Source organism: Amblyomma maculatum, chromosome 3, assembly GCF_055883805.1.
Source record: "Amblyomma maculatum isolate TAMU_Amacu chromosome 3, ASM5588380v1, whole genome shotgun sequence".
In the NCBI taxonomy this organism is placed as follows: domain Eukaryota; kingdom Metazoa; phylum Arthropoda; class Arachnida; order Ixodida; family Ixodidae; genus Amblyomma; species Amblyomma maculatum.
This window is the reverse complement of record NC_139346.1, coordinates 142,836,275-142,853,416: the sequence shown is the minus strand read 5'-3', so window position 1 is coordinate 142,853,416 and position 17,142 is coordinate 142,836,275.

Here is a 17,142-nt window from a genome sequence, read left to right as displayed (position 1 = left end):
GCAGGTAGTCAGACAGCAAGCCGCCAGCCTACCATCATGGTCTGCTAGTGGCAGAATGAAGGCAAATAAATCCCTCCCACATTTATGAGAGAAGTTTCAAGGAAACGGGTCTCTTAGTCGCCTGCGGCTTGTGGATAGAGAGCCGGAAAGCGCAACTTGGAGGCGGCAGCCGAGGGAGAACTAATTGAGAGTGGGTACCTTCCAAGAAGGAGGCTGAAAAATGATGCTTTGAGAGGAAACCGAAGAGCGGGTGCTGTAAAAGTAGAGGATCATGGCGAAAGGGGAAGACTGAGGCTGGACAGCATGAGGGCGAGAAGGAACTGAGAAAAGATCCTCTAGGGAGAAGGAAGGAGATCAGCGGCGAGACAAGAGAAAGCTATCAAATTGGTGGAGAATGCTGTCAAAATAACGTTATATAGGCATTCTCTTCGATTGGAGATGCAAAGTGAATTAGATTGTCGCAAATTTGAATGGAAATCGTTTCAGCTTTTATTTTAGAAGGAAAAATACTACTTATATGTGACAGTTCAACTTTGCACAGGGTAGATGGAATTAGGGCTGATATTAGGGAAGCTTGATGACAATGTTCAATAGGGGGAGCATTGGAGTTGAAGGGTTTAAATCCTATGATGCAAAGAGAAAACTTGGGGATTTTAACAGGCCAGCACACATGTAGGAAAAATATTGCAATCGTGATGTTCTGTACATTATTCCTGTTGCTGAGTAGTCTGCACATGCTGTAAGCTGGGTAATATTATCAATGCTGACACATGTAACATAGGCTTGGGGGTGTTTCAAGCTTCCTGGGGCCGAAATTTCACCATTTCATGTTTTATGGAGAAATTTATAAAATAATATGAACCAACGTACATCTCGACTTCCTCCTGTTTACTTTCCTTAGCTTATTAACGGCAACCTTTATTTTTGATGCCAATGGGTGAGATATGCATCTTATCACTAGACATACAGTGACAAATGTGTAATTTGCGTTTGTATCTTCTTGGCTCTGTATCCTAGGAAGGGTGTCACGAAAGCCCCTTCGGGGCGCTCTTGCTTGGATCCATCTCCCGCTTAGCGTGTGTTCCTTAACGAACAATAGAGGTCGTAGGGAAGACAGTGATGCAAGCGCTCATAGCCTCCAGGCTATGTACTACGCTATAGCTTCAAGTGGAGAACACGGAACCTTCATCTTCGGTTTTCATTTTTGCTTCCTCGCTTCAGCCATTGAGCAAGCTCCTCTATGGCGACTGTCGCCACTGACTCAATTCAGCCTTGTTTTCTGAGCGGAGCGTGAACGACATAGGCTGCGCGGCTTTGCATACCCTACGAGCAGAAAGTTGATTACGGCTCCATTTACCGTTCTCAAAGAGTCCTGAGTTATGCACTTCTCAGTGGATGTTTCTTTTGTTGTAATACTTAAAGAGTATTTGGATTTTATTTTTTCATCATTGCTTTTATTTCACTGCCATAGTATAAAGCATAGCCTGGCCCTGACTATGAAGGTGGCTATATAGGACGACTAAGGTGAGACAAAAACAGCTACTGAGAATAAACGTTAAAATAGCAAAACACAAACAGCACACGAGTGGTGCTTACGTACGTGCTCCCGGCGTTATAATGTTATAGCATGTTATAGCTGTTATAGCATGTGTTAAAGCAATAGGATCTGATTTTCCGTTATTTCCTAGTGGCTTATAATATATCGCTGAGATTCTGCAAGACAAGCAAGCAGTCCAGAATTCAGTACTGTTCATTAAATATAACTATTATACCTTACGTACGTTGTACTCCATGAATTGATATTGTCACGTAGTTGTGACGAGGGCGACGACACAAATGAAGGGTCGATGATTGCACTAAAGAAACTCTTTGTTTGGGCTGACTTGCGCCCGCAAAAGAACTAAGCAACTCGGCGGCGGCGATAGAAACAAACGTGCTCGTCGATCGTCGAACAAAGAATGCCCGTCACACTCGGTAACGCTCAATTTAAAGGCTGCACAGAACAATCTAGATAACGTCGAAAACTGCTACCAGCACGGGCTGGAACATTGTGGAAAGACACCCGAGTGGCCGGAACCTTCCAGACAGATCTCGGTGCGTCTTGCGCTACGACAAAACTGATAAAGGTGTGACTCGCGACATCGAGCAGTAACAAACAAAGATTACAGAACTGATACGCGGTCCAGAATCAGAGTGATAAGCCTGTATGCCGGCGGCTGTTAAAAAACAACAAATACTGTTTTGCAGGTTTCGCGGCATTACTCCCCCCTTAAAAAAAACATCGCCTCGATGTTCCAAAACAAAGAAACTTAAACATAAACACTGCAAAGTTTAAACACCACAGATTCTTCAACGCGCGTAATATGGCTTCAGTCGTACAACATGTACAATTTCTGGGCGTGCGCGTCGCCGTTGTGATGCTGACGTTCCGTCGGGAATGACTTCATAGTCCAGTGGTCCGACGCGGCGAAGGATTTTGTATGGCCCAAAGTATCGACGCAACAACTTTTCACTTAATCCGCGACGGCGAATTGGTGTCCAAACCCACACTTGGTCTCCTGGATTGTACTCTGCATGGCGTCGTCGTAAATTGTATCGTCGACTGTCGGTGCGCTGTTGGTCTTTAATACGCAGCCGTGCGAGTCGTCGGGCTTCCTCTGCACGCTGCAGGTAGGCGGCAACGTCAAGGTTGTCTTCGCTGGTTACGTGCGGCAGCATTGCATCGAGCGTCGTCGTGGGCTCCCTGCCGTACACAAGCTTAAACGGGGTCGCTCTGGTCGTCTCCTGGACTGCCGTGTTATACGCGAAGATCACGTACGGCAAGATGGTGTCCCAGGTCTTGTGTTCAGCGTCGACGTACATAGCGATCATGTCCGCGATCGTTTTGTTCAGGCGCTCCGTAAGGCCATTGGTCTGGGGATGGTACGCAGTTGTTCGTCGATGGCTTGTGTGACTGTATTCCAGGATGGCTTGCGTCAACTCTGCCGTAAACGCCGTTCCCCTGTCCGTGATGAGCACTTCTGGGGCGCCGTGTCGCAAGAGAATTTGTTCGACAAAAAATTTGGCGACTTCTGCCGCGGTACCATTTGGTAGTGCTCTTGCTTCGGCGTAACGGGTAAGGTAGTCAGTGGCCACGATGATCCACTTGTTACCCATAGACGAAGATGGAAAGGGGCCGAGGAGATCCATCCCAATTTGTTGAAAGGGCAGGATTGGGGGCGGAATCGGGTTTAGTAGTCCTGCTGGTCTGTTCGGCGGCGTCTTGCGTCGTTGGCACTCACGACACGTCTTCACGTAGTGGGCAACTTCGGCAGGCAGTCGCGGCCAGTAATACTTCTCCTGGATCCGACGCAACGTGCGCGCAAATCCGAGGTGGCCTGCTGTTGGCTCATCGTGAAACGCCTGCAGAATTTCTTGCCGAAGGGTTTTAGGCACTACGAGAAGCTGCGCGGTCTTGTTAGGTGCGAAGTTCTTCTTCACGAGGAGGCCATTGCTTAACGTGAAGGATGATAAATGTCGTCTGAACACACCAGGAGGGGAAGCGGTCTTTCCTTCCAAGTAATCGGCTAGCGCTTTCAGCTCAGGGTCTGATCGCTGTTGTTCTGCGAAACTGCTGGCGCTTACCGGTCCCAAAAAGGCGTCGTCGTCATCGTCCTTCGGGGGAGCATCGACCGGAGCGCGGGATAAGCAGTCTGCGTCTGAATGCTTCCGGCCCGACTATAGATTACAGTCATGTCAAATTCTTGAAGTCGTAGGCTCCATCTGGCAAGGCGGCCGGAAGGATCTTTCAAATTAGCCAGCCAGCAGAGCGCGTGATGGTCGCTTACCACCTTGAATGGTCGGCCGTATAGGTATGGACGAAACTTAGAAGTGGCCCAGATGATTGCAAGGCACTCCTTCTCGGTCGTCGAGTAATTGACTTCGGCTTTTGTGAGTGACCTGCTAGCGTAGGCGATTACTTTCTCCTGTCCGGCACTCTTCTGGACGAGAACGGCACCTAGGCCCACACTGCTCGCGTCGGTGTGAATTTCGGTCTCGGCGTTTTCATCGAAGTGGCCAAGTACGGGAGGGCATTGCAGGCGGCGCTTGAGTTCGTCGAAGGCTTCTCCTTGCGGTGCTTCCCATTTAAAAGGTACGTCAGCCTTTGTAAGCTGCGTCAACGGTTCGGCGATCCGCGAAAAGTTTCTGACAAATCGTCGATAATAAGCGCACAGCCCAAGGAATCGGCGCACAGCTTTCTTGTCGGCAGGCGGTGGGTAACTTTTCTTAGCTGAGAGGCTAACGGTCCACTAACGACTGAATAGTCAGCTCCGGTGTCTACTAGGGCAGTGACTCTGCGACCGTCGACATCAACTTCAAGGTCACTTGTTCGCGTCCTCGCATTGCACGTGGGCCTTAGTGTCCGATCTCGGCTCCGTCGTTTCTTCAGGTCATGGCCGGGGCATACCGTTGTTACTTCGCTGGGCGGCGGTGTTTGCTTGCACTTTGGTCGTGTTGTCGTCGATGACGTCGTGTGGAGCGGCGGTGAAATGGCTGCGTCGTCGTTAGTGGTCGTCGGCGGCGGAGGATCTTCGTCTTTTCGCCTTTGAGCAACCTCACCTCCAAAGGTTGCTGCCTTTAGTTTCCCCTACGGGGGCTTGGGGACCTTCCGCGCACACTACCATCATAGTTACGTCCTGGCGACGCAAAGCGGGCCCTGTACGGCGATGGAGAACTGAATCGACGGCTTGGTGGCGCAATCTCACCGCTACGCAGATAGTTGTCGATTTCTTGCGGTCGTTCACCTGGGCGTGGTCGTGGAGCGTCGACTGCAAATCCGCGGAGACCGATTCGTCGGTACGGGCAGTGCCGCAGAATGTGGCCGGCCTCACCGCAGTGGAAGCATAATGGGCGGTTGTTCGCTGTCCTCCATGCGTCGCACTTCCTGGGGCTTGTTGGTCGTTGGTAGGCTTGGCGGGCGGGAGCCAAGGGACGGTTTTCAGGAACAGGCCGGTAGCGGCGAGGGCTCGGAAAGTCATCACGTCGGGGCGGAGGGCGACGTAATGCACCAGCGTAGTTCATCGCTGTTGCCTCTTGTGCTGGAAAAGTCGCAGCCGTCGCTTCAGGAACGCCCAGCGCCTGCTGGACTTCTTCACGGACGACGTCCGCGAGTGTCGCCACCTGGGGTTGTTGCGAAGATGGCTGCATTCTGCGGAGCTCTTCTCGCACGATCTCCCGGATGATGTCCCGAAGGTTCTCTCCGCTTGCAGATGCGCTGGGGTAGTGGCATGAGTAGTCTGGTTGAAGTGGTCGCTCGTAGTGGCGCATCCGGGTGTACAACGTCTTCTCGATGGCAGACGCTTCCGTTTCAAATTCCGCCACTGTTGTTGGCGGATTTCGGACAAGATTTGCAAAAAGCGATTCTTTGACGCCTCGCATTAAAAATTTGACTTTCTCAGCTTCAGTCATGTTAGGGTTAGTGCGGCGAAAGAGGCGCTTCATCTCTTCAACGTACGCCAGCACAGGCTCGTTAGGAAGTTGAAGTCTTGACTGAAGGAGGTCCTGGGCTCTTTCTTTTCGGACGACGCTTGAAAAGGCAGTCAAAAACGCTTCCTTAAAAATGTCCCAATCCTTCATAGCTGCCTCATGATTTTCGAACCAAACTCGGGCATGTCCTTGAAGAACGAAGTAGACTTGCCTGAGTTTCGTGGCGTCGTTCCAGCCATTGAATTCTGCCACACGGTCGAAAAGGTCCACCCAGTCTTCTGCATCTTCATCCGGTCGTCCATGGAAGCAGGGGGGCTCACGGGGTTGAACGAAAACAACCGGTGCTGTAGGCTGGGCCATTGTGAGCGTCGATGTCTTCCGAGATCGAGTGGGGTCAGGCAGCAGACCGTGTTCGGGTTGTAGGCCTTGAAGTCGGCGGTTGGCTCGTTGACCTGTAGGATGGTTTTCCAGGGCGACAGGAACACGGCTTGGGTCTTCGCTTGAAGGATCAAAGGCAGCACCTCCACCAGATGTCACGTAGTTGTGACGAGGGCGACGACACAAATGAAGGGTCGATGATTGCACTAAAGAAACTCTTTATTTGAGCTGACTTGCGCCCGCAAAAGAACTAAGCAACTCGGCGGCGGCGATAGAAACAAACGTGCTCGTCGATCGTCGAACAAAGAATGCCCGTCACACTCGGCAACGCTCAATTTAAAGGCTGCACAGAACAATCTAGATAACGTCGAAAACTGCTACCAGCACGGGCTGGAACATTGTGGAAAGACACCCGAGTGGCCGGAACCTTCCAGACAGATCTCGGTGCGTCTTGCGCTACGACAAAACTGATAAAGGTGTGACTCGCGACATCGAGCAGTAACAAACAAAGATTACAGAACTGATACGCGGTCCAGAATCAGAGTGATAAGCCTGTATGCCGGCGGCTGTTAAAAAACAACAAATACTGTTTTGCAGGTTTCGCGGCAATATACCTTTCATAAAAAATAGCGCAACATTTCAAAAGAAATATCAATTTTCATTTCAAGTTCTCTGGTGTCAAACCAATAATTTCATAAGGACGAAATTGTAAATGTCGCTAGGACACATCGGTGACTTCTTATTTTCATACAACTGTGCTGTGCGATAAAAAGTTTGGGGGGCAGGTAAAACTTTTAGCGCATTACTGCGAGCAAAGTTAAGCCCAATACATCGGTCTTGCAAGAAACAATATCTATTGTAATAGGGCGTTTATTGAAGCTCAGATGGAGAGCTGTGAGGACAGGACCTTGCAACGGCGAGCCCAGCGTACTTCGTCTTCGTCGCACAACGCACAGGTGCATGTCGATGGCGATGACTATCACAGTACATTTTCCCCCCGGGTAAAAAAAGGAGCCATCCTGGCGACTTATGGCGCGGAAAGCACAGCGGGGTCATAGAATGGCTTCAATCGGTTCACGTGAACTGTTTCACGACCACGGCGACGCAAGTCCGCAGAGGGTGTGACGGGCTCAACTACGTAGTTGACTGCAGATGTTTGCTGGAGGACCCTATATGGCCCGTGGTAGCGAGCAAGAAACTTCTTTGAAAGGCCAGGGGTTGTGGAGGGCACCCAGAGCCACACCAGTGTGTCCGGGAGATATGGCGAAGATTCGCCGGTATCACGGAGGTATTTTTGTTGCCACTGATTTTCTGTTGTGAGAGAGCGGGCGAGCTGACGGCATTCTTCTGCGTACGTGACGGCATCGGATAGCGGGGAAGATTCGGAAACGTCAGGGCGGTAGGGAAAAAGTGTGTCCATAGTACAGGGTGGCTCGCGCCCGTAAAGGAGAAAGAATGGAGAGAATCCAGTAGTGGCCTGTGTCGCGGTGTTATATGCGTAAGTAACAAACGGTAGAACTTGGTCCCAATTGGAATGGTCGGTGTTCACGTACATAGCCAGCATGTCACCGAGAGTGCGGTTAAAACGTTCTGTCAGTCCATTCGTCTGAGGGTGGTACGAGGTAGCGGTGCGGTGTATGATGCGGCATTCTTTCAGGAGAGCCTCAAGAGCGTCTGATAAGAAAACGCGTCCGCGGTCACTGAGCAGTTCGCGAGGGGCACCATGGCGAAGAACCAGGTTTTTCAGAATAAAGGCAGCCACGTCGCGTGCGGAAGCAGAGGGCAATGATGATGTCTCAGTGTAGCGGGTTAGATGATCCACTGCCACGATAATCCAGCGGTTGCCAGCTGAAGTTGTAGGAAGGGGACCGTATAGATCTATGCCGACACGATCAAACGGACGGGCAGGACAGGGCAACGGCTGCAACGAAGCAGAGGACTTGAGAGGAGTTTTTCGGCGTTGGCAAGACTGGCAGGAGCGGACAAAATGGCGGACAAAGCGGTACATTCCACGCCAGAAGAAGCGTAGACGCAAGCGCGTGTAGGTTTTCAACACTCCGCCGTGGGCGCACTGGGGATCAGTATGGAAAGCAGCACAAATTTCGGCGCGGAGATGACGGGGGATGACTAAAAGCCACTTCCTTCCGTCGTGAAGATAATTGCGGCGATAGAGCAGCCCGTCACGAATTGAAAAATGGTGAGCTTGGCGGGCAAGCGCCCGAGACAGACGACCTGGAGAGTGACTTGAAAGAAAGTCCAGAAGTGTAGATATCCACGGGTCGCGCCGCTGTTCCGTGGCCAGGTCAATAGTGGCAAGCGAAGACAAATCGTAGGCGCAGATCTCATCAGGCAACGAAGAGGGAGGCAGCGGTGAGCGCGAAAGAGCGTCCGCGTCAGTATGCTTGAGGCCTGAGCGATATATGACACGAATGTCATACTCTTGGAGGCGAAGAGCCCAGCGAGCAAGGCGGCCGGACGGGTCCTTGAGGGACGCCAGCCAGCACAGAGCGTGATGATCAGTGACCACATAAAATGGTCGGCCATAGACATACGCACGGAATTTGCCGATGGCCCAAATAATGGCCAAGCATTCTCTTTCCGTAACAGAATAATTGGACTCTGCCTTGGTCAAGGTGCGGCTTGCGTACGCCACCACATAGTCTCGGATACCAGGTTTGCGTTGGGTGAGAACGGCGCCCATCCCAATACCGCTAGCGTCAGTGTGAATCTCAGTTGGCGCATTCGGGTCGAAGTGGCGGAGGATGGGAGGCGAAACCAAAAGACGGCGTAAAGTGTTGAAGGCGTCATCACAAGCAGGTGTCCATGCGGAGAGGTCGGAGCTACCGGAGAGGAGCTGGATGAGAGGAGCAATAATAGAGGCGAAATTTAAGATGAAGCGGCGAAAGTAGGAGCATAGGCCAATGAAACTTCGTAGCTGCTTCAGTGATTTTGGGCGTGGGAATTCGGCAACTGCACGAAGTTTGCTGGGATCGGGAAGAATGCCATCCTTAGAAACGACATGACCTAGAATTGTTAGTCGGCGAGCAGCAAAGCGGCACTTCTTCAGATTCAGTTGGAGGCCGGCGGTAGCGAGACAAGTGAGAACGTCCTTCAGTCGGAGCAGGTGGGATTGAAAATCGGTAGAAAAGACTACGATATCATCGAGATAGCAAAGACAGGTTCGCCACTTGAATCCACGAAGCACAGTGTCCATGAGGCGTTCAAATGTGGCCGGGGCGTTGCAAAGCCCAAAGGGCATGACGTTGAATTCATATAATCCATCTGGTGTGATGAAGGCAGTTTTAGAGCGGTCAGCGTCAGCCATTGGCACCTGCCAGTAGCCAGATCGTAAATCCAACGAGGAGAAAAACTCGGCGCCCTGCAAGCAGTCTAGTGCGTCATCGATGCGTGGCAGAGCATAGACGTCCTTGCGCGTGATCTTGTTGAGCCGGCGGTAGTCGACACAAAACCGGAAGGAGCCATCTTTCTTAGGTACCAACACAACTGGAGACGCCCAGGGACTGTGGGATGGCCGAATGACACCCCGACGGAGCATGTCGTCCACATGATCAGCAATTACTTGGCGCTCCGAAGCCGACACGCGATAGGGGCGCTGGCGCAAAGGTGCAGTTTTACCGGTGTCGATGGTGTGCTCTACGACAGAAGTGCGGCCCAAGTCAGTTTGAGGAAAGTCGAATGAAGAAGCGAAGTTCTGCAAGAGGGCGACAAGTTGATCACGTTGCGCAAGTGGAAGATCAGCATCAATAGCATGTTGGAAAACGTCGGAGGGCGTCGAAGCGGTCGCAACATCGCAAGAGCACAGACTAGCGTCGAAGGAGGGGGTTGAGTCAGCAAGAGTGGTGATATGACTGGGATCAAGCTCTTCAAGACGTCCAATGCATTCGCCACGGAGCATGACTGCTGGGCAAGAAAATGGGTTCGAGGCGTAAAGTGCACTCTTGCCGTCTTGAATTTCGAGAACAGCGAACGGAAAAAGGAGGCAGGGATGACGGGAGGTGGCTTCGGAAGGTGTAAAAATCGCAGTCAAAGGAGTTACCCACTCACAAGACAGTGGTACGAGGGCAACAGAGAACGGAGGAATGTCGGTGTCATGGGCGACGAGAAGTTTTGCAGTGCGGGGAGGGGTATCACAAAAGGGGGCATCACAGAGGGGGGCGAAGGCAATTTGTGCACGAGCACAGTCAATAACGGCTTGATGAGTCGATAGAAAATCGTATCCGAGGATGATATCATGCGAGCAGTTCGGCAGAACAATAAACTCGATGGGGTACAAGACGTCTTGAATGAGCACACGGGCTGTGCAAGATGCGGAGGGGTGAATGTGCTGCGATGAGGCGGTGCGGAGCGAAAAGTCGGAAATCGGAGTGGTCACTTTGCGAATTCGACGGCAGAGCGCTTCACTGATGACGGAGACGGCTGCACCGGTATCGACGAGAGCGAGAACTGTGGCGCCTTCTACAGAAACTTTGATAACATTAGCGGGACGGCATGGAGGACTTGAGGAATTCGAAACAAGCGCAGTTCTTGCCCCCGGAACTGCGACTGTTAGTTTCCCTCAACGGTGCTGGTAGAACGTCGCAGCATTGGAGAAAGCGATCGGCGCCGAGGAGAATGTGATCGACGAGTGGTATAGGTTTGGCGATCTTGTGGGACAAATTGAGAACCGGGCGGAATCATTTGCGAGCGTGAGTCGGTATCGTACGGGTAAAATCGAATGTCAGGCTGTGAAGGTTGGAGGCGCTGGCGACAAAGGCGCGCAACATGGCCCGGCCGACCGCAGGCATAGCAAATCGGAAGGTTGTCCGTAGTACGCCAAGGTTTCATAGGATGTGGGCGGAATCTTGAGGGTGGGGCTTGAAACGAAGGCTCAGCATGCGGCGGTGAACGGTAGGCAGGGACCTGCACATAGGAGCCAGACGTGGGCGAAGGTGGTGGCCTAGCCGTTACTTGGGCATACGTGAGAGGTGCCGTCACAGGCGGCACCACGGGGTTGGACGGCAAGGCATCAGCGACGTGTTCTTGCACGACACGGCGTATAGCAGGGGCCAAAGATGGAGCCAGTTCAGGAAAGAGGCGGCCCGAGTCTTGAAAATGGGGAAGGAGTGAGATTTGACGTGCGACCTCTTCACGAATAAAATCTTTGATCTTTTGATTCAGCGGGCTCCCTTCAGAAATTGGCGAACCACCCAGGGCTAATGCGGATACGCCTTCGTCGCACACACTGGAGCGGCGCCTAGAAGCGCGCCGCTTGCGGAGCTCGTCGTAGCTCTGGCAAAGCTTCACGAGTTCACTAACGCTGGTGGGATCTTTCGCTACCAGCATCTGGAAGGCGTCCTCAGAAATGCCCTCGAGGATGTAGCGGATTTTGTTTGCTTCCGGCATGGCCGGGTCGACTCGTTTGCAGAGATCAACGACGTCTTCTATGTAGCTGGTAAAGGTCTCATCAGCGCGCTGAACACGATCGTGTAAACGTTGTTCGGCACGAAGCTTACGCACTGCCGGGCGGCCGAACACTTCCGCGAAATTCTTTTTAAATGTCGACCAAGATGACAGGTCAGCCTCATGGTTGCGAAACCAGAGGTTCGCCACGTCCGTCAGATAGAATATGACGTTACTGAGCTTGTATGAGTCATCCCACTTGTTGTAGGTGCTTACTCTTTCATAGGATGACAGCCAGTCGTCGACATCTTGATCGGCCGTGCCGCTGAACAGGCAAGGGTCACGCTGGCGCACGACGCCAGCACACATGATCGTGGGTGGAACGGCCGGCAGCGTCGAAGTGTCTTGCATGGCGGTCGTAGAGGGTAGTGTACGGCTTCGCAGTTCCAGTTTGGGTGGGATCGTTTCCGGCACCTCCACCAATTGTAATAGGGCGTTTATTGAAGCTCAGATGGAGAGCTGTGAGGACAGGACCTTGCAACGGCGAGCCCAGCGTACTTCGTCTTCGTCGCACAACGCACAGGTGCATGTCGATGGCGATGACTATCACAGTACACTATAATACATTTTTCCTGAGGACCCGAGAGTATTCCTCGTGGAATCGCGGCACATTATACGCGCATCATCCCTACGTTTGCTTCAACTCCTATTTCTAGACGTTGAGATGAACATCACGTGAGTGAGTGACTGTGAAATCTAGCCGCTAGAGTACGAGTGGAGTTTGCATTCAACCTAACTTTGATGCTGCAGATACGCAACTGAAGTTAAAGACGCGGTACTTCTTGCTAAGATCTATGTATAGAAGGTAAAACACGATATTTGTTTTGTTCGGTGCGTTTCGCGATATTCTTTCTCCCTGTCGTTGCGTGCGTGTACATGGTTGTTTTGCCAGCATTTTCCTCATCACCCGCGGCATATAATTCAATTTAATGTTATTCAACACCATGAAGATGTTGGGTGCACTAACAAAAAGCAAGAAAAACGGCTTGACAGAGGTCGATGCATCCTACAGAGAGTTGGCAGCAGTATGAATGACAAAAAATGTTATGAAATGCATTTTGAGCATGTAAGCGGGCCGTAGGTTTTTCTTGAGTGAGTTATGGCGTATATTTGTGCGTGTTAAAGCGAAAGCCTAACTTGGGTCATGGTGAAAATTTCGCGTGGGCGGGATATATGCGCGAAATCTTTCCACACGATGTGTCCGCGAGATGTATCCGCGAGATTCTGCTGAGATAATGGCGGGGTTCTGCCTAATATTTAGGAAAAAGAAATGACCCTCTGCTTGGCAATTGAACTGTTGTCCCGGCGATCACCAGTCGAGCGCGTTAACCGACTACGCGACGCTGGGAGAAGCATATAGCGTTCCTGCCGTCTCCAAAACAAAGTAAGGTGCCTGATCCTCGGTCTCCAGGTGGGAGCGGGGCGCACGCCATCATGTCGCCAGCAATAAAACCGAGCAGCGTAAAAACGTGTGTGCCATCGCCGTCAAATGCAGCTACTCACATCGAATCTGGCATGGAAGAAGCCGCTGTCCTGAACTGTGTGATTGACGGGTTCTGCCAAATAAACACTACAGCAGGAGGGGTGTTAAGTGCCTCCAGAAGTTATCTGAGAATCGGGGATATCTTTGACTGGATGGGTGAGTGGAGGAGAGTGAATTCGAAGCTGCTCCATGATTGTAAATAGTGAAGAGTAATATTCAAAGGCAATACATGGATGAGAGGGCGGCTCTGGAGTAACTTAGTGCAGCTGATATTCAAGAGCAGATTTCATAGCAAAGTAGTTGCAGCAAGGTAATGTGGTAACAATAAAGACCGTCAGGTGAAATGTGGCCTAAACGTCCGTGGCATGCGTGAGATCTGCCTTCCTAGGCAGATTTAAAGGCCTGTATGAAAGGCGGCGTAGGCAAGTCTGGCAGAGATGTAGCAGTTTGAGAGCCTAGAGCCTACATCTGGTGTTGTGTGCGAGCAAATTTTATTGCCTACAAATTTTGTCGTGCAAAACTTATTTCTTACATTTTTTTGCGAGGTTCAGGTTTTTGTTGATGTCGGCCATAATTTAGTGGAGGTTTCTGCCGCGTCAGCCATTACACATTAAGTTAACTTCGCCCACGCATCTCACGAATTTAAACAAAAATCGGCTTCATGTGCACATAGCGATATTGTAGCTTAAAACAGACAAGACACACGAGAAGACCGAACAACACGAGCGCTCGTGTTGTTCGGTCTTCTCGTGTGTCTTGTCTGTTTTGCGCTACAATATCGCTATGTTCACGCACCAACAAGCCCAAAAAGCTACACTTTTCATGTGCACGTCGTAATAATAGCGCTGGCTTAAGTGCGCGACATCATTCACCTGATTGTGAATTTGCCATCAATAGGCTTAATGATCCCTTGCAACATTATTCATTCGAGTTGCGGTACACATGAGATTTCGAAGGGTGCCTCTTCACAGTGTATTTCGGCACGGATTTTCATAATGTCTATTATGGAAGTTGAATAGCCTGCAATCACCACACTATATTCAACGTCATCGATCGAGCCTTCCTATCGCACATCCAGAGGTGACGCTTCTTCCCCTTCCTCATGTATTTAGTCCCACCGTAGGGCCCGTTGCCGAAGCGATCAGGATTTACTTGAGGTGTGGACATACTTCTTTCGAAACGCAACGTGGCGCAGCGTAAGCGAAGAGTCGCTGAAAAATTTATGATTACTCTTTATTTTACAGATGGGGTTTGCAATGCCTAAAAACGAGACAGTCAAACCCATTCTTAAATGGGAAGCGTGAAGTTAACAATTGCTTACGAGCGCTTACAGGCTGCAAAATTAAAAGACAACCTTTTTAGCCTTTTCTGAGTTAGGTTAGATCTAAGTTTTTTTTTTTAAACATCTGTCTATCACATACTAATAAACTTGCCCCTCTCCGAGCTGTGGTGCTTTCGCAGCTGTTGTTTTTATCTTATGTTATGTTTATTCCAGTTCGCTGTAGTGACCCATTTTCTCTTCCTGCGCACTATTTATTCCCGCTTGATCCTAAATGGGCAACGTTCACAGAATGAGCGCGTCTTGACAGGCTCTGTCCACACTCAACGTGACGGTATTTTGTTATATGTCATGCAGATTTGTTGTATGCCATACAGACCAATGCACAGATTTTCATTTCATGTCTGTTTATTACAACGCGCTTCCAAAATCAGGGGTTCTTACTGAGCTTTATGGCACATGACTGATAAATAAAATAAAACAAAATAAATGAAGCGTTTTCCCTTTCGATATTTTGCAACACATGTGAGCTGGACAAATGATACCCTATATAAAAAGGCACACACGCGTTCTCAAAAAATACGAGTGTCTTTTGCGACAAAAGTAGCGAAAGGCGAAAGCCTGAGAAGTCTAATCTTGTCTAGCATTCCTGCCATCTGCAATCCCACACTTGAACGCGCCAAGGAACGCCACGAGACAGGAGCGATGGCGTACTATCCAAACGACACTTGTCGGAGAAAGTGTGACATATACTGCGCCTTTCCTCCAGAAGTCTCATCTTGTCGAGTGTTTCTGCCATCTGCAGTTCACACTTGAACGCGCGCCAAGGAACGCGCCACCGCCAAAGCGGGACACACTTTGTCCGCGATAGTATGAACCATTAAAGGCTCTCGCCTTAAAATGGAGCACCTAATGTTCGCCCCAGGTCTACCGGCATTCACTAAAATCATCTCATCGTCACTGGTCATCTTCAGCCTGTTCTCCAGCTTGCCGCTGCATAACAATATTTTTTGTGCTATAGGTAATCCTGCGAAATATATTGATATTTTGGTTTTGTTGCTTTCTTATTATCAAAATCCTAACTTGCTTCCCTTACCTTAACAACATTGTGATGGTGAAAAATTTGATTACTTCGTAGATCGCCTTGCTTTGTATGAAAGAGCAATGAACAAGCGTATATGGGGAGCCTCTATTCTCAAGCTGAATCAGCGAAACACTGGCTCGGATTGCGAGCTGAGCCTCCCCCTTTATAATTGTTGAATGCTCTTTCATACGTGCAGCCATTTTCTTTCTCTCGTTCTACCTTGGATTCTTGTCTTTAAGGTATTGGAAATACTTGCTCTTGCTTTCGTAATGAAATTTCCTTTTTTCTGTTGTTTTCACTGCAACAAAATATTATGTAACATGCTCTATTTATTTGCATCAACTAAACCTCAGTTTTGGACAGAACTATGAGTTACAGCTGAACGCATAATTTTGCCGTATCGGGTTTAAATAAATGGAACAGAAAATATTGATCCATGCAGATCGCAAGAGCAGTGACCGACAAAGTAAACCTTTGGCAAAGGTATATCTTGTTTTTTTTTGTGTTTTTTTAAATACTGTGATCGGCGGTAGATGCGATGTTTTGGTGTGGCCTCCGCAACTCCCTATTATCACCAAGCCACCTGGTAGTGATTCCAGGGATTGAGCTCCAATTTGGCGCGAATAGCTGATAAAGAGGGTACTTCTACTTTGTTTTCATTTTTTTCGAAAGAAAGCTTTTCTAGCATACAATATAAATTACCTTGCGCTCAGGTAGTGACAAACTGTTCTTCCTCCCATTTTTCTTTTAACAACCTAAAGGCTTTCTAATTCAACAGTTCTGACATCGCACTTGCCCGGTATCAAGTATATGGGCTTTATCATTTTGGGAAAGCATAAAGATCCTCAATATTAATAGACTTTGTATTGAATGTACACTATATATCTGTGAGGAAATCACAATTTTATTTTTATTAGCTATATGAAGAATGTGGCACATATTTGTCTCATTGGAACTGAGTGGGGGAAATGTCTGAGTGGGGATAACAAAAGTTTCATTGAGCTGCACAAAACGACCGAAAACGGCTCACTCAAAGCTGAGCTGGAGGATAGCGTTAACACTATTTTGCACTACCTTTCCTGCTCCGGAAACCCACCCACTTTTGCTTATTTTTACATCGTTCAGAGCATGGTTGTCCTGTCTTACGAACAATTTTATCAGAGCAGGCAAATTTTTTGTCATATTTCTAATGCTCGTTGCTTCATCGGAATGGCTCCTGGCTGCGTGTGGTCCTGATTTCCTGGTCGGTAGTGAATTCCTGAAAAAAAAAATTAAATATTGTTTTAGAATCATCGCCTGAATTTCGGTTGACCGAATCGTGCAAAGATTTTAGCATAATAAAAGAAAACAGCTTTCCTTTTTTGCTTGTCGCCTCTAACATTCAAAGCATGTGATCCTTGCATCCTTAAGTTGTTCCTCTCAATGCGAGAACAGCAATTATTTAAGGCATCCGCTTTTAACATTTTAGCTGAATGATTATAGTAAAAAGGACAACGCATCTGCTTCCGCATGAATGGGAAACAGCACAAGCCACTTTTAGACTAGGTGTCAGCACACTGAAAGTGAGATAGTTCCGCAGGAATTCCTGTCACAAAGGTTTCAGTACGGAGAGCAACATTGGCTATATTATTCGCTTAGTCCTTAAAGCGGTAGAAGCGGAAATGTATTTTTTCGGTCACAGATCACAACTGAGGAATGCCAGCTACATCTGTCAGCAATGACTGCCTCGGAAACATTCTGTGGGAAGTCGGAGTTCTCGCGCATCAGAATACTGGTTCGCTCTTTAGAATAGGTTCCTGTTTGTTTTTCGGCCTTGGTGCAAACAGTTTGAACTACTCTTCCCGCTATCTGATTCTTATGCACGAGCACCAAGGTAAGCATGCGGTTGGTCGCCTGTATCTAGATTTCTTAACTTTAATATACTGCTGGTTACTTTTTCGACGACGATGGTTTCATTGTTACGCGAATTTATATTTTGCATACATTTATACT